Source organism: Squalius cephalus (assembly GCF_949319135.1).
Source record: "Squalius cephalus genome assembly, chromosome: 9".
Lineage (NCBI taxonomy): Eukaryota > Metazoa > Chordata > Actinopteri > Cypriniformes > Leuciscidae > Squalius > Squalius cephalus.
Window position 1 is genome coordinate 42549651 of NC_137130.1, and position 12603 is coordinate 42562253.

Here is a 12603-nt window from a genome sequence, read left to right on the forward strand (position 1 = left end):
AGCAGTGAGAGGAGCAGGAGCAGTGAGAGGTGCAGGAGCAGTGAGAGGAGCAGGTGCAGTGAGAGGTGCAGGTGCAGTGAGAGGTGCAGGAGCAGTGAGAGGAGCAGGTGCAGTGAGAGGAGCAGGAGCAGTGAGGTGCAGGAGCAGTGAGAGGAGCAGGTGCAGTAAGAGGTGAAGGAGCAGTGAGAGGAGCAGGTGCAGTGAGAGGTGCAGGAGCAGTGAGAGGTGCAGGTGCAGGTGCAGTGAGAGGAGCAGGAGCAGTGAGAGGAGCAGGAGCAGTGAGAGGTGCAGGAGCAGTGAGAGGAGCAGGAGCAGTGAGAGGTGCAGGTGCAGTGAGAGGAGCAGGAGCAGTGAGAGGAGCAGGAGCAGTGAGAGGTGCAGGTGCTGTGAGAGGAGCAGGTGCAGTAAGAGGAGCAGGAGCAGTGAGAGGAGCAGGAGCAGTGAGAGGAGCAGGTGCAGTGAGAGGTGCAGGAGCAGTGAGAGGTGCAGGTGCAGTGAGAGGAGCAGGAGCAGTGAGAGGAGCAGGAGCAGTGAGAGGTGCAGGTGCAGTGAGAGGAGCAGGAGCAGTGAGAGGTGCAGGAGCAGTGAGAGGAGCAGGTGCAGTGAGAGGAGCAGGAGCAGTGAGAGGTGCAGGAGCAGTGAGAGGAGCAGGTGCAGTAAGAGGTGAGGGAGCAGTGAGAGGAGCAGGTGCAGTGAGAGGTGCAGGAGCAGTGAGAGGTGCAGGTGCAGTGAGAGGAGCAGGAGCAGTGAGAGGAGCAGGAGCAGTGAGAGGTGCAGGAGCAGTGAGAGGTGCAGGTGCAGTAAGAGGTGAAGGAGCAGTGAGAGGAGCAGGAGCAGTGAGGGGTGCAGGAGCAGTGAGAGGAGCAGGAGCAGTGAGAGGTGCAGGAGCAGTGAGAGGAGCAGGAGCAGTGAGAGGAGCAGGTGCAGTGAGAGGAGCAGGAGCAGTGAGAGGTGCAGGAGCAGTGAGAGGAGCAGTGAGAGGAGCAGGAGCAGTGAGAGGAGCAGGTGCAGTAAGAGGTGCAGGACAGTGAGAGGAGCAGGAGCAATGAGAGGAGCAGGAGCAGTGAGAGGAGCAGTAGCAGTGAGAGGAGCAGGTGCAGTAAGAGGTGCAGGAGCAGTGAGAGGAGCAGGAGCAGTGAGAGGAGCAGGAGCAGTGAGAGGAGCAGGTGCAGTGAGAGGAGCAGGAGCAGTGAGAGGTGCAGTGAGAGGTGCAGGAGCAGTGAGAGGAGCAGGAGCAGTGAGAGGAGCAGTGAGAGGTGCAGGAGCAGTGAGAGGAGCAGGTGCAGTGAGAGAAGCAGGTGCAGTGAGAGGTGCAGTGAGAGGAGCAGGTGCAGTGAGAGGAGCAGTGAGAGGAGCAGGAGCAGTGAGAGGAGCAGTGAGAGGTGCAGGAGCAGTGAGAGGAGCAAGTGCAGTGAGAGGAGCAGGAGCAGTGAGAGGTGCAGTGAGAGGAGCAGGTGCAGTGAGAGGTGCAGGAGCAGTGAGAGGAGCAGTTGCAGTGAGAGGAGCAGGTGCAGTGAGAGGTGCAGTGAGAGGAGCAGGTGCAGTGAGAGGAGCAGGTGCAGTGAGAGCAGCAGTGAGAGGAGCAGGAGCAGTGAGAGGAGCAGAGAGAGGTGCAGGAGCAGTGAGAGGAGCAGTGAGAGGAGCAAGTGCAGTGAGAGGAGCAGGTGCAGTGAGAGGTGCAGTGAAAGGAGCAGGAGCAGTGAGAGGTGCAGTGAGAGGAGCAGGTGCAGTGAGAGGTGCAGGTGCAGTAGCAGTGAGAGGAGCAGGTACAGTAAGAGGTGCAGGAGCAGTGAGAGGAGCAGAAGCAGTGAGAGGAGCAGGAGCAGTGAGAGGTGCAGGTACAGTAAGAGGTGCAGGAGCAGTGAGAGGAACAGGTTCAGTAAGAGGTGCAGGTACAGTAAGAGGTGCAGGAGCAGTGAGAGGAGCAGGTGCAGTAAGAGGTGCAGGTACAGTAAGAGGTGCAGGAGCAGTGAGAGGAGCAGGTGCAGTGAGAGGAGCAGGAGCAGTGAGAGGAGCAGTAAGAGGTGCAGGAGCAGTGAGAGGTGCAGGAGCAGTGAGAGGTGCAGGTGCAGTAGCAGTGAGAGGAGCAGGTGCAGTAAGAGGTGCAGGAGCAGTGAGAGGAGCAGGAGCAGTGAGAGGAGCAGGTGCAGTGAGAGGAGCAGGAGCAGTGAGAGGAGCAGTGAGAGGTGCAGGAGCAGTGAGAGGTGCAGGAGCAGTGAGAGGAGCAGGTGCAGTGACAGGAGCAGGTGCAGTGAGAGCTGCAGTGAGAGGAGCAGGTGCAGTGAGAGGAGCAGGTGCAGTGAGAGGTGCAGTGAGAGGAGCAGGTGCACTGAGAGGAGCAGGTGCAGTGAGAGGTGCAGGTGCAGTGAGAGGAGCAGGTGCAGTGAGAGGAGCAGGTGCAGTGAGAGGTGCAGTGAGAGGAGCAAGTGCAGTGAGAGGAGCAGGTGCAGTGAGAGGTGCAGTGAGAGGTGCAGGTGCAGTGAGAGGAGCAGGTGCAGTGAGAGGAGCAGGTGCAGTGAGAGGTGCAGTGAGAGGAGCAGGTGCAGTGAGAGGTGCAGGTGCAGTGAGAGGAGCAGGAGCAGTGAGAGGTGCAGGTGCAGTGAGAGGAGCAGGTGCAGTGAGAGGTGCAGGTGCAGTGAGAGGAGCAGGTGCAGTGAGAGGAGCAGGTGCAGTGAGAGGAGCAGGTGCAGTGAGAGGTGCAGTGAGAGGAGCAGGTGCAGTGAGAGGAGCAGGTGCAGTGAGAGGAGCAGGTGCAGTGAGAGGTGCAGTGAGAGGAGCAGGTGCAGTGAGAGGTGCAGGTGCAGTGAGAGGAGCAGGTGCAGTGAGAGGAGCAGGTGCAGTGAGAGGAGCAGGTGCAGTGAGAGGTGCAGTGAGAGGAGCAGGTGCAGTGAGAGGTGCAGGTGCAGTGAGAGGTGCAGGTGCAGTGAGAGGAGCAGGAGCAGTGAGAGGTGCAGGTGCAGTGAGAGGAGCAGGTGCAGTGAGAGGTGCAGGTGCAGTGAGATGAGCAGGTGCAGTGAGAGGTGCAGGTGCAGTGAGAGGAGCAGGGCCAGGGAGAAGAGCAGGCCCAAGGAGAGGGCAAGGTAGAGGTGTAAGAATGCGTGGTGGTAGCGTTCCAAGGGCTGAAAGAACAGAAGTCAGTAATGAAATTCGTGCCACTATCATTGACCATGTAATCAACCACGGTCTTTCACTAAGAGAGGCTGGTGAAAGAGTGCAGCCCAATTTGAGGCAGTCAATGGTTGCCTCCATTATACGCATCTTTCAACAAACCAACAGGTAAGTATTGCATTTTACATGGATTGTTTCTATTCTCACTTGACATGTCAATAAGGTCCCTCTAAAGCAGTGTTTCCCAACCTTTTTTCAGTCAAGGCACCCTTTGAAAATGTAAAAAAATGTGTGGCACCCTACACTAGTGTTGGCACGATACTACTTTGATACTATTGTCACGGGGTGACTAAATACATCAGTCCCCTGTAGAGCGGAACTAAAATTTGTCGCGACTCCCCCGGAACCTAAACAGTGAAACACCCACACAGCCTGAACCAGCGTAAGCGCCCCGTAAACAGGAATTAATTATCCGAGATCACTGGCAGCTGGGCCCCGAGGTGAGCGAGGGCTGAGAATGAGACACGTTGTCTAAGAGGAGCATAAAAGGAGAGAAGGGCACGGTGAGAGGTGAGGCGCGCAGCACGTGAGCGGCCGTGGCCGCGGTCGCGGCGGGAGGCCGCGGGAGAGAGAGGACGAGAGAGAGACAGACGAGAGAGACAGATGAGAGAGATAGATGAGAGGGCCAGAGAGAACTTCGGCTGGAATGCGGGCGGAGGCCTTTGTACACTGAGGGTCTGTTGAGTTGCAGTTTTATTGTGGAAATGAGCACGAGTGAAACCTTACAGTGTGTGGTGGAAATGTGAGTGTGGGAATTGTTTTTGCTGTTCACTCGCAATCACAGCTGTCTATTCCTCTCTCTACCTGAGCTCAATGAAGAGCCTGCTAATGCTTGAAGAGCCTGTTAATGCTTGAAGAGCCTGCTGATGCTGTGAGTTACACGTGTCCATTCCTCTCTCTGTCTGAAGGTGCTGAGAAACGCGAAGAGAACACTGAAGAAGAGAACGCGGACGCTGTGAATTATGTTCATTTCTCTCTCTGTTTGAAGGTGCTGAGAAACGCGAAGAGAACGCTGAAGAAGAGAACGCGGAAGCTGTGAATTATGTTCATTCCTCTCTCTGTCTGAAGGTGCTGAGAAACGCGAAGAGAACACTGAAGAAGAGAACGCGGACGCTGCGAATTATGTTCATTTCTCTCTCTGTTTGAAGGTGCTGAGAAACGCGAAGAGAACGCTGAAGAAGAGAACGCGGAAGCTGTGAATTATGTTCATTCCTCTCTCTGTCTGAAGGTGCTGAGAAACGCGAAGAGCTCGCTGAAGAAGAGAATGCGGAAGCTGTGGATTATGTCCATTCCTCTCTCTGTCTGAAGGTGCTGAGAAACGCGAAGAGAACGCTGAAGAAGAGAATGCGGAAGCTGTGAATTATGTTCATTCCTCTCTCTGTCTGAAGGTGCTGAGAAACGCGAAGAGAACGCTGAAGAAGAGAATGCGGAAGCTGTGAATTATGTTCATTCCTCTCTCTGTCTGAAGGTGCTGAGAAACGCGAAGAGAACGCTGAAGAGAATGCGGAAGCTGTGGATTATGTCCATTCCTCTCTCTGTCTGAAGGTGCTGAGAAACGCGAAGAGAACGCTGAAGAAGAGAATGCGGAAGCTGTGGATTATGTCCATTCCTCTCTCTGTCTGAAGGTGCTGAGAAACGCGAAGAGAACGCTGAAGGGAATGCGGAAGCTGTGGATTATGTCCATTCCTCTCTCTGTCCGAAGATGCTGAGAAACGCGAAGAGCTCGCTGAAGAAGAGAACGCGGAAGCTGTGGATTATGTCCATTCCTCTCTCTGTCCAAAGGTGCTGAGAAATGCGAAGAGATGCATGAAGAGATAACCTGAACTGAAGAGACTTTTAAGATTGTTTTTATTATTTAATAAAGAGTATATTTATTTTGAATTCTGTGTCCGCCATTTCCTTCGTGTCCACGGCCGGCTCCTCAGGGGCGGCACGCAAGCGAAGGGGTGGGCGGCCCGCTGGCGCTCCACCCCGACCTGTGACACTATACCTTGAAATGTATTAATTTTCAATACCACAGGGAAGACCTGCCTTATAGGCCTACTGTCATATAGATATTTTTAATATTATCACTTTTTTTTGCCCATCCATTTAAAGTCTAGGAAATCATTATTTTCTTCTGAAGAAATCACTTTACATGATGACATATTTAATTATGGCTTTTATTCATAAATAAACATTGCTCAATTACCATTGCAAATCTCACCTAAATGTTTGCTCACTCAGTGTATTTGTGTTTTTATATTGGAATAATTTTGTTATAATTGCACATAGCTTGTTTTTAATATATTTTATGTAATAATTTCACAGTTAATCTCCAAATTAATGTAGAAACAACATAAAGACAGTATATTTCAAATAATTGTTTAATGGCATCTTTTTATGAATGAAGTGTTATTTGATTCTTATGTCACTGCTGCACATGTGGATCCCACACGCGTCCCATTTTCTCACAACTCTTAACGTTCATTTAAGACTTTATTTAACTAATTTAAGACTGCTCTCATGAGGATACTCAAGGCGAAAGCGCGAAAGAAAAGTTGACTCTGGCGCGCATCGCTCTGTGCGTCGTGTGTGTCAGCATCACAGACAGCGCATTCTCTTCTCGCTTGCATGGTTTAAAAGCGTTTGCATGAAGAAGAACATGATTATATAATGTAACGCTAGCCAAAGGATGACAGAAAAAAAAACGGATGCTGCTTTAATTGCGTTAAATATTTTTTTGAACTGGAGGTAAGCAACAGTAATTTGCAGCTAGTTTGAACTACAGAACTTATAGATCTCCCTCTTTTCGTGTTTTTTTTTTTTTTTTTTTTTTTTTTTGCTGCAGATGAAATGGTTAAACTTCTGTTTTCACGCAGGTGCAGTGAGGGGAAAAACACTGAGTTTAGGGCGATCTATGCTGCGTTCCAGTCCACTTTTAGACACGCACTTGCGAACTTCCCTAAGCACTTCCCCTCGGGGGAATCCCTGCCGCCATTTTGAAGTGCGTTCCACTTCGTGAAGTGGACGAGGGAAGTTTATATGGACAGACCCTCGTTCCCTCGATTTTGACCGAGGGAGCGAGTCTACTTCAAATGTACACTTCAGGCACCTATATGTCCCACAATGCAGTACGATTGTGAAGTCACCACAGATCTCGTCTAATCACCACCACAACAGACAACTCTATGACATATTAATTATATTTTTTTTTAAATTTAAAACAACCCAAACACACCTATAAACATTTGGATGCTGCATTAAACAAATTCTTAAAGGGAACAAAATGTAAATAATAAATCAACTCCACAGCTGATTCCAAGTGATCAAGGGCTTAGGATGTTCCAGTTCAGACCATTGCAGTTTCCGCCAGTAGTGGGCACTCGCAATGACGTACATCCGAGTGAACGAGACGAAGGGAAGTTAGCGAGTGAAGGGCATGACAATTTTGGACTGGAACGCAGCACAGTTCGTAGCTCTGCTTCAACTGTGCGATATAGTCACGAGGAGCGACCACAATTTCTAACATGCCTGAAATTCATCCGACCATCCGATTGCCGGTCGGGAGAGGTTAATCGCCTCTCGTTTCCCCCTGTACACTGCACAAACACTGCACGAACACTGCGCGACAAAGCTGAAAATCAGCCCGACCCGAAAAAGAGTCGCACGAGTCAGAATTCGGCTCAAAATCGGGCGAAAATCGCACAGTGTATGCTCGCCTTAAGCGCAACAATGAAAACTAGGCAGCTTTATGTGGACGCACTGGGAATGAGGCACGGGAATAAAATCACGTGCAAGCGCAACCTCAGCAATTCAAAGAAAACTTATGATTTGCATTTTTATTAAACATTTTTTTTTTACACATTTAGCAATTTTTAAATATTTGATGGAGTTTTACAAGGCACCCCTGCTCTCGCCAGAAGGCACCCCGGTTGGGAAACGCTGCTCTAAAGAATGCAACGTCTTTCACCCTCTGGGGGAAGAGGAAAGCTCCTCAATAATGATCAAGAGCTTGCCATTGTAGAAATGGTTGTTGCAAATAATCCAATAAAACTGCACGAAATTCAAACTAGAATTGTGGAGGACCATGAGATATTTGACAATATCGATAGCATCAGCCTCACAAGCCTCATCAGCCTCAGGATTTTTTATGTACTGTAAAAATCCGTCATGCCAAATCCGCTTATTTCCTTTCTGAAACTTCGAAAAACTTAAATAACCCTCTTAAGTTCTGGAAAGCAATCAAATTATTAACGGAAGCAAAAACAGATACAGAAGTACCATCTTGTATTGTTGTTGATGACAAAAAAATCATTGACAAAAACGAAATTTTTAATAGTTTCAATAATCATTTCATTGCTGCTAGTTCCCTTTATGAAACATTACATAATCCAATTTCCAGTTCTTCCACTGCATGTCCTGTTGATCAGTTACTGTCAGCTCAACCATTTCATTTTAAGACAGTAACTGTACCAGAAGTAAGGAAGGCCTTGAAGGATCTAGATAAAAAAAAATCATCAGGTCCAGACAAATTGGAACCATATTTTCTAAAAATAGCTGCAGATTTGATAGCAAATCCAGTTACATATTTAATTAACCTTTCTTTAGCCACAAACCAAGTACCAGCCATCTGGAAATCTGCTAATGTTCTCCCCCTTCACAAAGGTGGTGATCCTGCAAATATAAATAACTATAGGCCTATTTCTAAATGGTCAGTATAGCCAAATTAATGGAATCACTTATCAGCAGGCAATTGAAAGACTATCTAATTAATAACAATATTCTGAATGAATTTCAATCTGGTTTTAGGAAACAACATAGTACAATAACAGCTGTTTCAAAAGTTGTCAATGACCTGGTTAAAATCTTGGACAATAAACAGCACTGTGCAGCACTGTTTATTGATTTGTCAAAAGTTTTTAATACAGTGGATCATAAAATACTCCTTCAAAGACTTATCTCTATTGGACTTTCAGAACAAGCAGTGGGATGGTTCAACAGTTACCTATTAGGGAGAACACAATGTGTGCAAGTAGATGGCCTCACTTCTGCCTCCCTGAATATTTCAAAAGGGGTGCCTCAAGGCTCAATCCTTGGGCCTCTTCTTTTTATTATCTATACAAACAATCTCTGCAATAATATAGATAATACAAACTATCATTATTATGCTGATGATACTGTTCTCTATTGTTCTGGGTCCACATTAGATCAAGCAATCACAAATTTACAATCTGCTTTTAACATCTTGCAACATAATCTGGCTACTTTAAAACTCTAAAAAAAACTCTCTAAAAAAACTCTAAACTCTAAAAAAAACTAAAGTCATGACTTTCACTCGGGGAAAATTAACTAAAAACAATGTCCCAACCATTTGTACACTTTCTGGTACAGAAATTGAAGAAGTGTTACATTACAAGTACTTGGGCATTACCATTGATCCGTCACTGTCTTTTACATTGCATGTCCAAGATTTGGTTAAAAAACTGAAGTTGAAGTTAGGTTTTTTCTTTAGAATCAAGTCTTGTTTATCTTTTGAAGCAAAAAAAACAACTTGTAAATGCAACATTCTTGTCTGTCTTGGACTATGGTGATATTTTATATATGCATTCAACCTCCCAGTGTCTTCATGCTTTGGACACAGTGTTTCATGGAGCCTTAAGATTCATCACAAACTTAAAATCTCTCACTCATCACTGTTTGCTGTATTCTCGGGTCGAGTGGTTCTCCCTCTCCGTTCGGCGTTGGATGCACTGGCATCTTTTTATTTAAAAGCAGTATTAGGACTTCTTCCTCCTTATCTGAACACTTATATCCTTCCGAGGTCAGCAGGGACATATCACCTGCGTTCACAGGATCTGTTCTTATTGACAGTCCCTAAAGCCCGCACTGACTTTGGCAAAAAGGCTTTTCATTTTTCATCTGCATGGAATCAGCTTCAAAATGAACTACAGTTGAAGGAGTTGGTCTGACTTTATTCTTTTAAAGGCTTTTTAAAGGACCTTGCAGAAAGGCAGTCTGTCTGTCACTGTTTTTAAATTGATTTAGGACTCAGGTTTTTTATGATGATATTGTTGTTTGAATACGATGAGTGAAAGTGTGTCTATGTATTTATCTGTAAGTGTCTCTATGTCTACACTGTAAAAAAAAATCCCGTAAAAAAACGGTAAATCTCTGGCAGCAAAGTTTCCAGACGGATTCCGTTAAATTACAGCAAATAACCATTTCACAAAAATACAGGCAAAAACCGTAAAAATACAGAATTGACTTTACGGTCAAAATTAATTAAATTACAGTACTTTACTGTTGATAATGGCTTATTAAACCGTGGAAAAACAGATAAATTATGTCAAATTACATAAAAAGAACATTTAACTTTAAGGTTAAACTGTAAATTTAGGGTTTTATAAAGTTATTTTATAATAATGCTCTGTCTATCTACAGTAATTATCTTTTAATATATAGTTTTTCTGTGTAAAATAACTATGAAGTTATGTATAAAAATGTAATAAGTACATAAATTCAAATACAAAGTTTGTATATTTACAGTTTTATTTTTTGCAGATCCAGTTTCACAACTTTGACCAATCTCTAATTAAGTACTTAATAGCAAATGTACAGTAAATTTCTGTTAAATTAACTAAACGTACAAGTACGGAAGACCTGCACATTTACAGTATTACTCATTAAACAAACACTGAACATCAAGATACGTGAATGATAGGAAATACAAGCTTGGTATATAATTTAGAACATGTAAAAATATCCACATTAAAAGACAATTGCTGTATACCTTTATACTCTAATATAACCTATTTTAAACATTTACAATTACATTTTATCCAAAGTGACTTAAAATTTAGAGAACAATAGAAGCAACAAGAGCAGTGACAAGTCCCAGTTAGTGTAGCACAGTGCACAATTTTTTTTTTTTTTTTTTTTATTAAAACAAAAATGTAGTATTATTGGGTCAAGTGTTTATGAAAATATGGATCTTTAGCAGTTTCTTGAAAATGTGTCGAGTTGGGCAGGTCATCCCACCAGCAGGGAACAGTCCAGGGAAAGGTCAGTGAAAGTGATTTTGTGTCTCTTTGGGATGATGGCACCACAAGGCGCCGTTCACTTGCAGAACACAAGCTTCTGGAGACACACAGATCTGAAGCAGTGAGTTTAGGTCTTGCTGCAGCATCTGGATCAGTTGCAGAGGTTTGACTGATGCTGGAAGGCCTGCCAGGAGAGCATTACAATAGTCCAGTCTGGATAGAACAAGAGCTTAGACAAGGAGTTGTGTGGCTCCGATAGGAAGGGCCGGATCTTTCTGATGTTGTATAAGGCAAATCAGCAGGATCACACAGCAAGGATGGTTTGGCTGAAACCATAAGCAGTTCTGTCTTGGCAAGGTTGAGTTGAAGGTGAAGGTCCTTCATCCAGCAAGAATTTTCCATCAGGTAGGCTGAGATGCGAGCAGCAACCGTCAGATCCTTTAGCTGGAATGAAAGGTAGAGATATGTGTCATTAAGTGATAGGAAAAGTCATGTTTCTAAATGACAGAGCCTAGTTACACTAAAACAAAACAAAACAAAAAAATAGATGGGTGGAATCTAAAACAATCGTGGTCTTACTGTAGTAAAACCAAACCTTGTGCAGCTACAGTGGCCTCACAAGGATCAAATGAATATTCACATGGGAAAATACAGTATAAAACAAATACAATTTTCTGCCACTTTTAGTGCAATCATATGGAATCAGAAGACTCGGCCATTATGGTATTTTAAATTACTTCTTCCCATACCTTGTTTGCCATGATCATTCTGCTTTCCACTTGACCTGAAATCACAAAAAAAATATTTTTTAACAACTCAGTATTACATTTACACGAGTAAGAATATGTTCCACTGAGACCTCAAAACCTCATGCAAAACCTCAACTGACTATGATCTGGAAGCTGAGCAGGAAAGGCTAACAGTGAAGTTTTGAGCTGAGACACCTAACGTTAGGGGTGTAACTGTCTGTTCATCTGGATCAATGCAATTTTCATAACCAATGATCAAAAGTATCCTATGAAAAAGGCTACTATGATGACCCCAGGTCATCCAAAATGTAGATAAGTTAATTTCTTCATCAGAACACAAACATTCTATCAACTTTTATTTTATAAGCCTAATATATGCACATGCATTCTATATGTGTTAACAAGCAGATGCAGCCAGAATATGCAATTTATCATGCTGTGTTCATATTCTAGTCTCGTTTTCTTAACAGTCTTGATAGCCACGTTAACCCTTACGAAAATTAACTATGGTTTAACCACAAAGAAAAAAAAAAAAAAACATGGTAGGCCTATTTCAAAATGTCCCGCCATTTAAGAGATTGATTTAACGTTACTGACAGATAGCCTACTATCGCGTATTAAGGAAGATTTTATACACAATTAAACAGAATTTGATATGTATAACAAGTCTACGAAAGCTTGTTTTAGGTCTTTTGAGATGTGGGTTCAGCTGATCTTTCTTAAAACAGATGGAAAATGTAAAGACGCATGATGCTACATTTTCAGTGTTTTGCCCTCCAGCTCTCCCAGTTATGACTGAACATCATTTAAGAATGCTAACGTTAGCTTGAAAACTGTAAACGTAACACAAATGTAATATAAAATATCGTTCACATGTTACTTAAGTTAGTATACTGAGACTCTTACCTCAGCCGGTGATCGGTTGGCATGATGTCCGCCGTGACGAACAAGGCTCGCTGAAAAGGGCGTTTATTTCCGAAGAATCCAAATCCAAACCAACTGACTGACAACAGCTCCTGCTCACAGAGCTGCTCTTGACGAATACGATTGCTTTGAACCTCTGTTGAAAATCCACTTCACGTTAGACTGAATTCAAATCTCCCGCTTGCCCAAACTCGACTGATCAGCTAACGTTAACCGTTGTGGGCGGGAGTAAACAGCGGAAATGAATTTGAATCTGCGTCATCGCGCGCGCGCGCACTCACACACACAAAGCCCTGAATGTGCAGCAACGGAGATTTGGAAAAATATTCATAAAATATACATGAAATTATGGGAGAATAAGACAATGAAATAATGATCAAAATGAGTATAAAATAAAATGTGAAATAAAAAATAATTCAATACAGGCCTACTGTAGCCTATGTAGGGTACTGTATGTACAAATACTATTATTTAACCTTTAAAAAGCTCACTTTAACCCCCACATGCTTAATAATCTGTAAGGAAAACATATTGAATAGATGCAGATTTACGCAGTTATACCTTCTTTTCTTTGTTTTATAATTTCACAGAAAAAATCTGTAAAATATTACTTATAATTTCTGTAAAATTACACATAACTCTGTAAAAAAACAGACAAGTTCCTTTAAAAAAAAGTAAAATTGATGTAAAACCAAAATACAAGCAATTACCTGTAAATTTAACAGTGGACCTTTAAATTA

At 44.2% G+C, this 12603-nt stretch overlaps 1 long non-coding RNA gene across 1 annotated transcript; it reads right to left on the reverse strand.

Annotated features, from left to right (window-relative positions):
* Positions 1-10049: 10049 nt before the first annotated feature.
* Positions 10050-11890, reverse strand: LOC307164654. The gene is made up of 3 exons (XR_013822312.1): positions 11846-11890; positions 10940-10974; positions 10050-10634 (listed from the first exon to the last, which is right to left on the reverse strand). It is a non-coding gene; the product is annotated as an uncharacterized lncRNA (long non-coding RNA).
* Between the last annotated feature and the right edge of the window lie 713 nt (positions 11891-12603).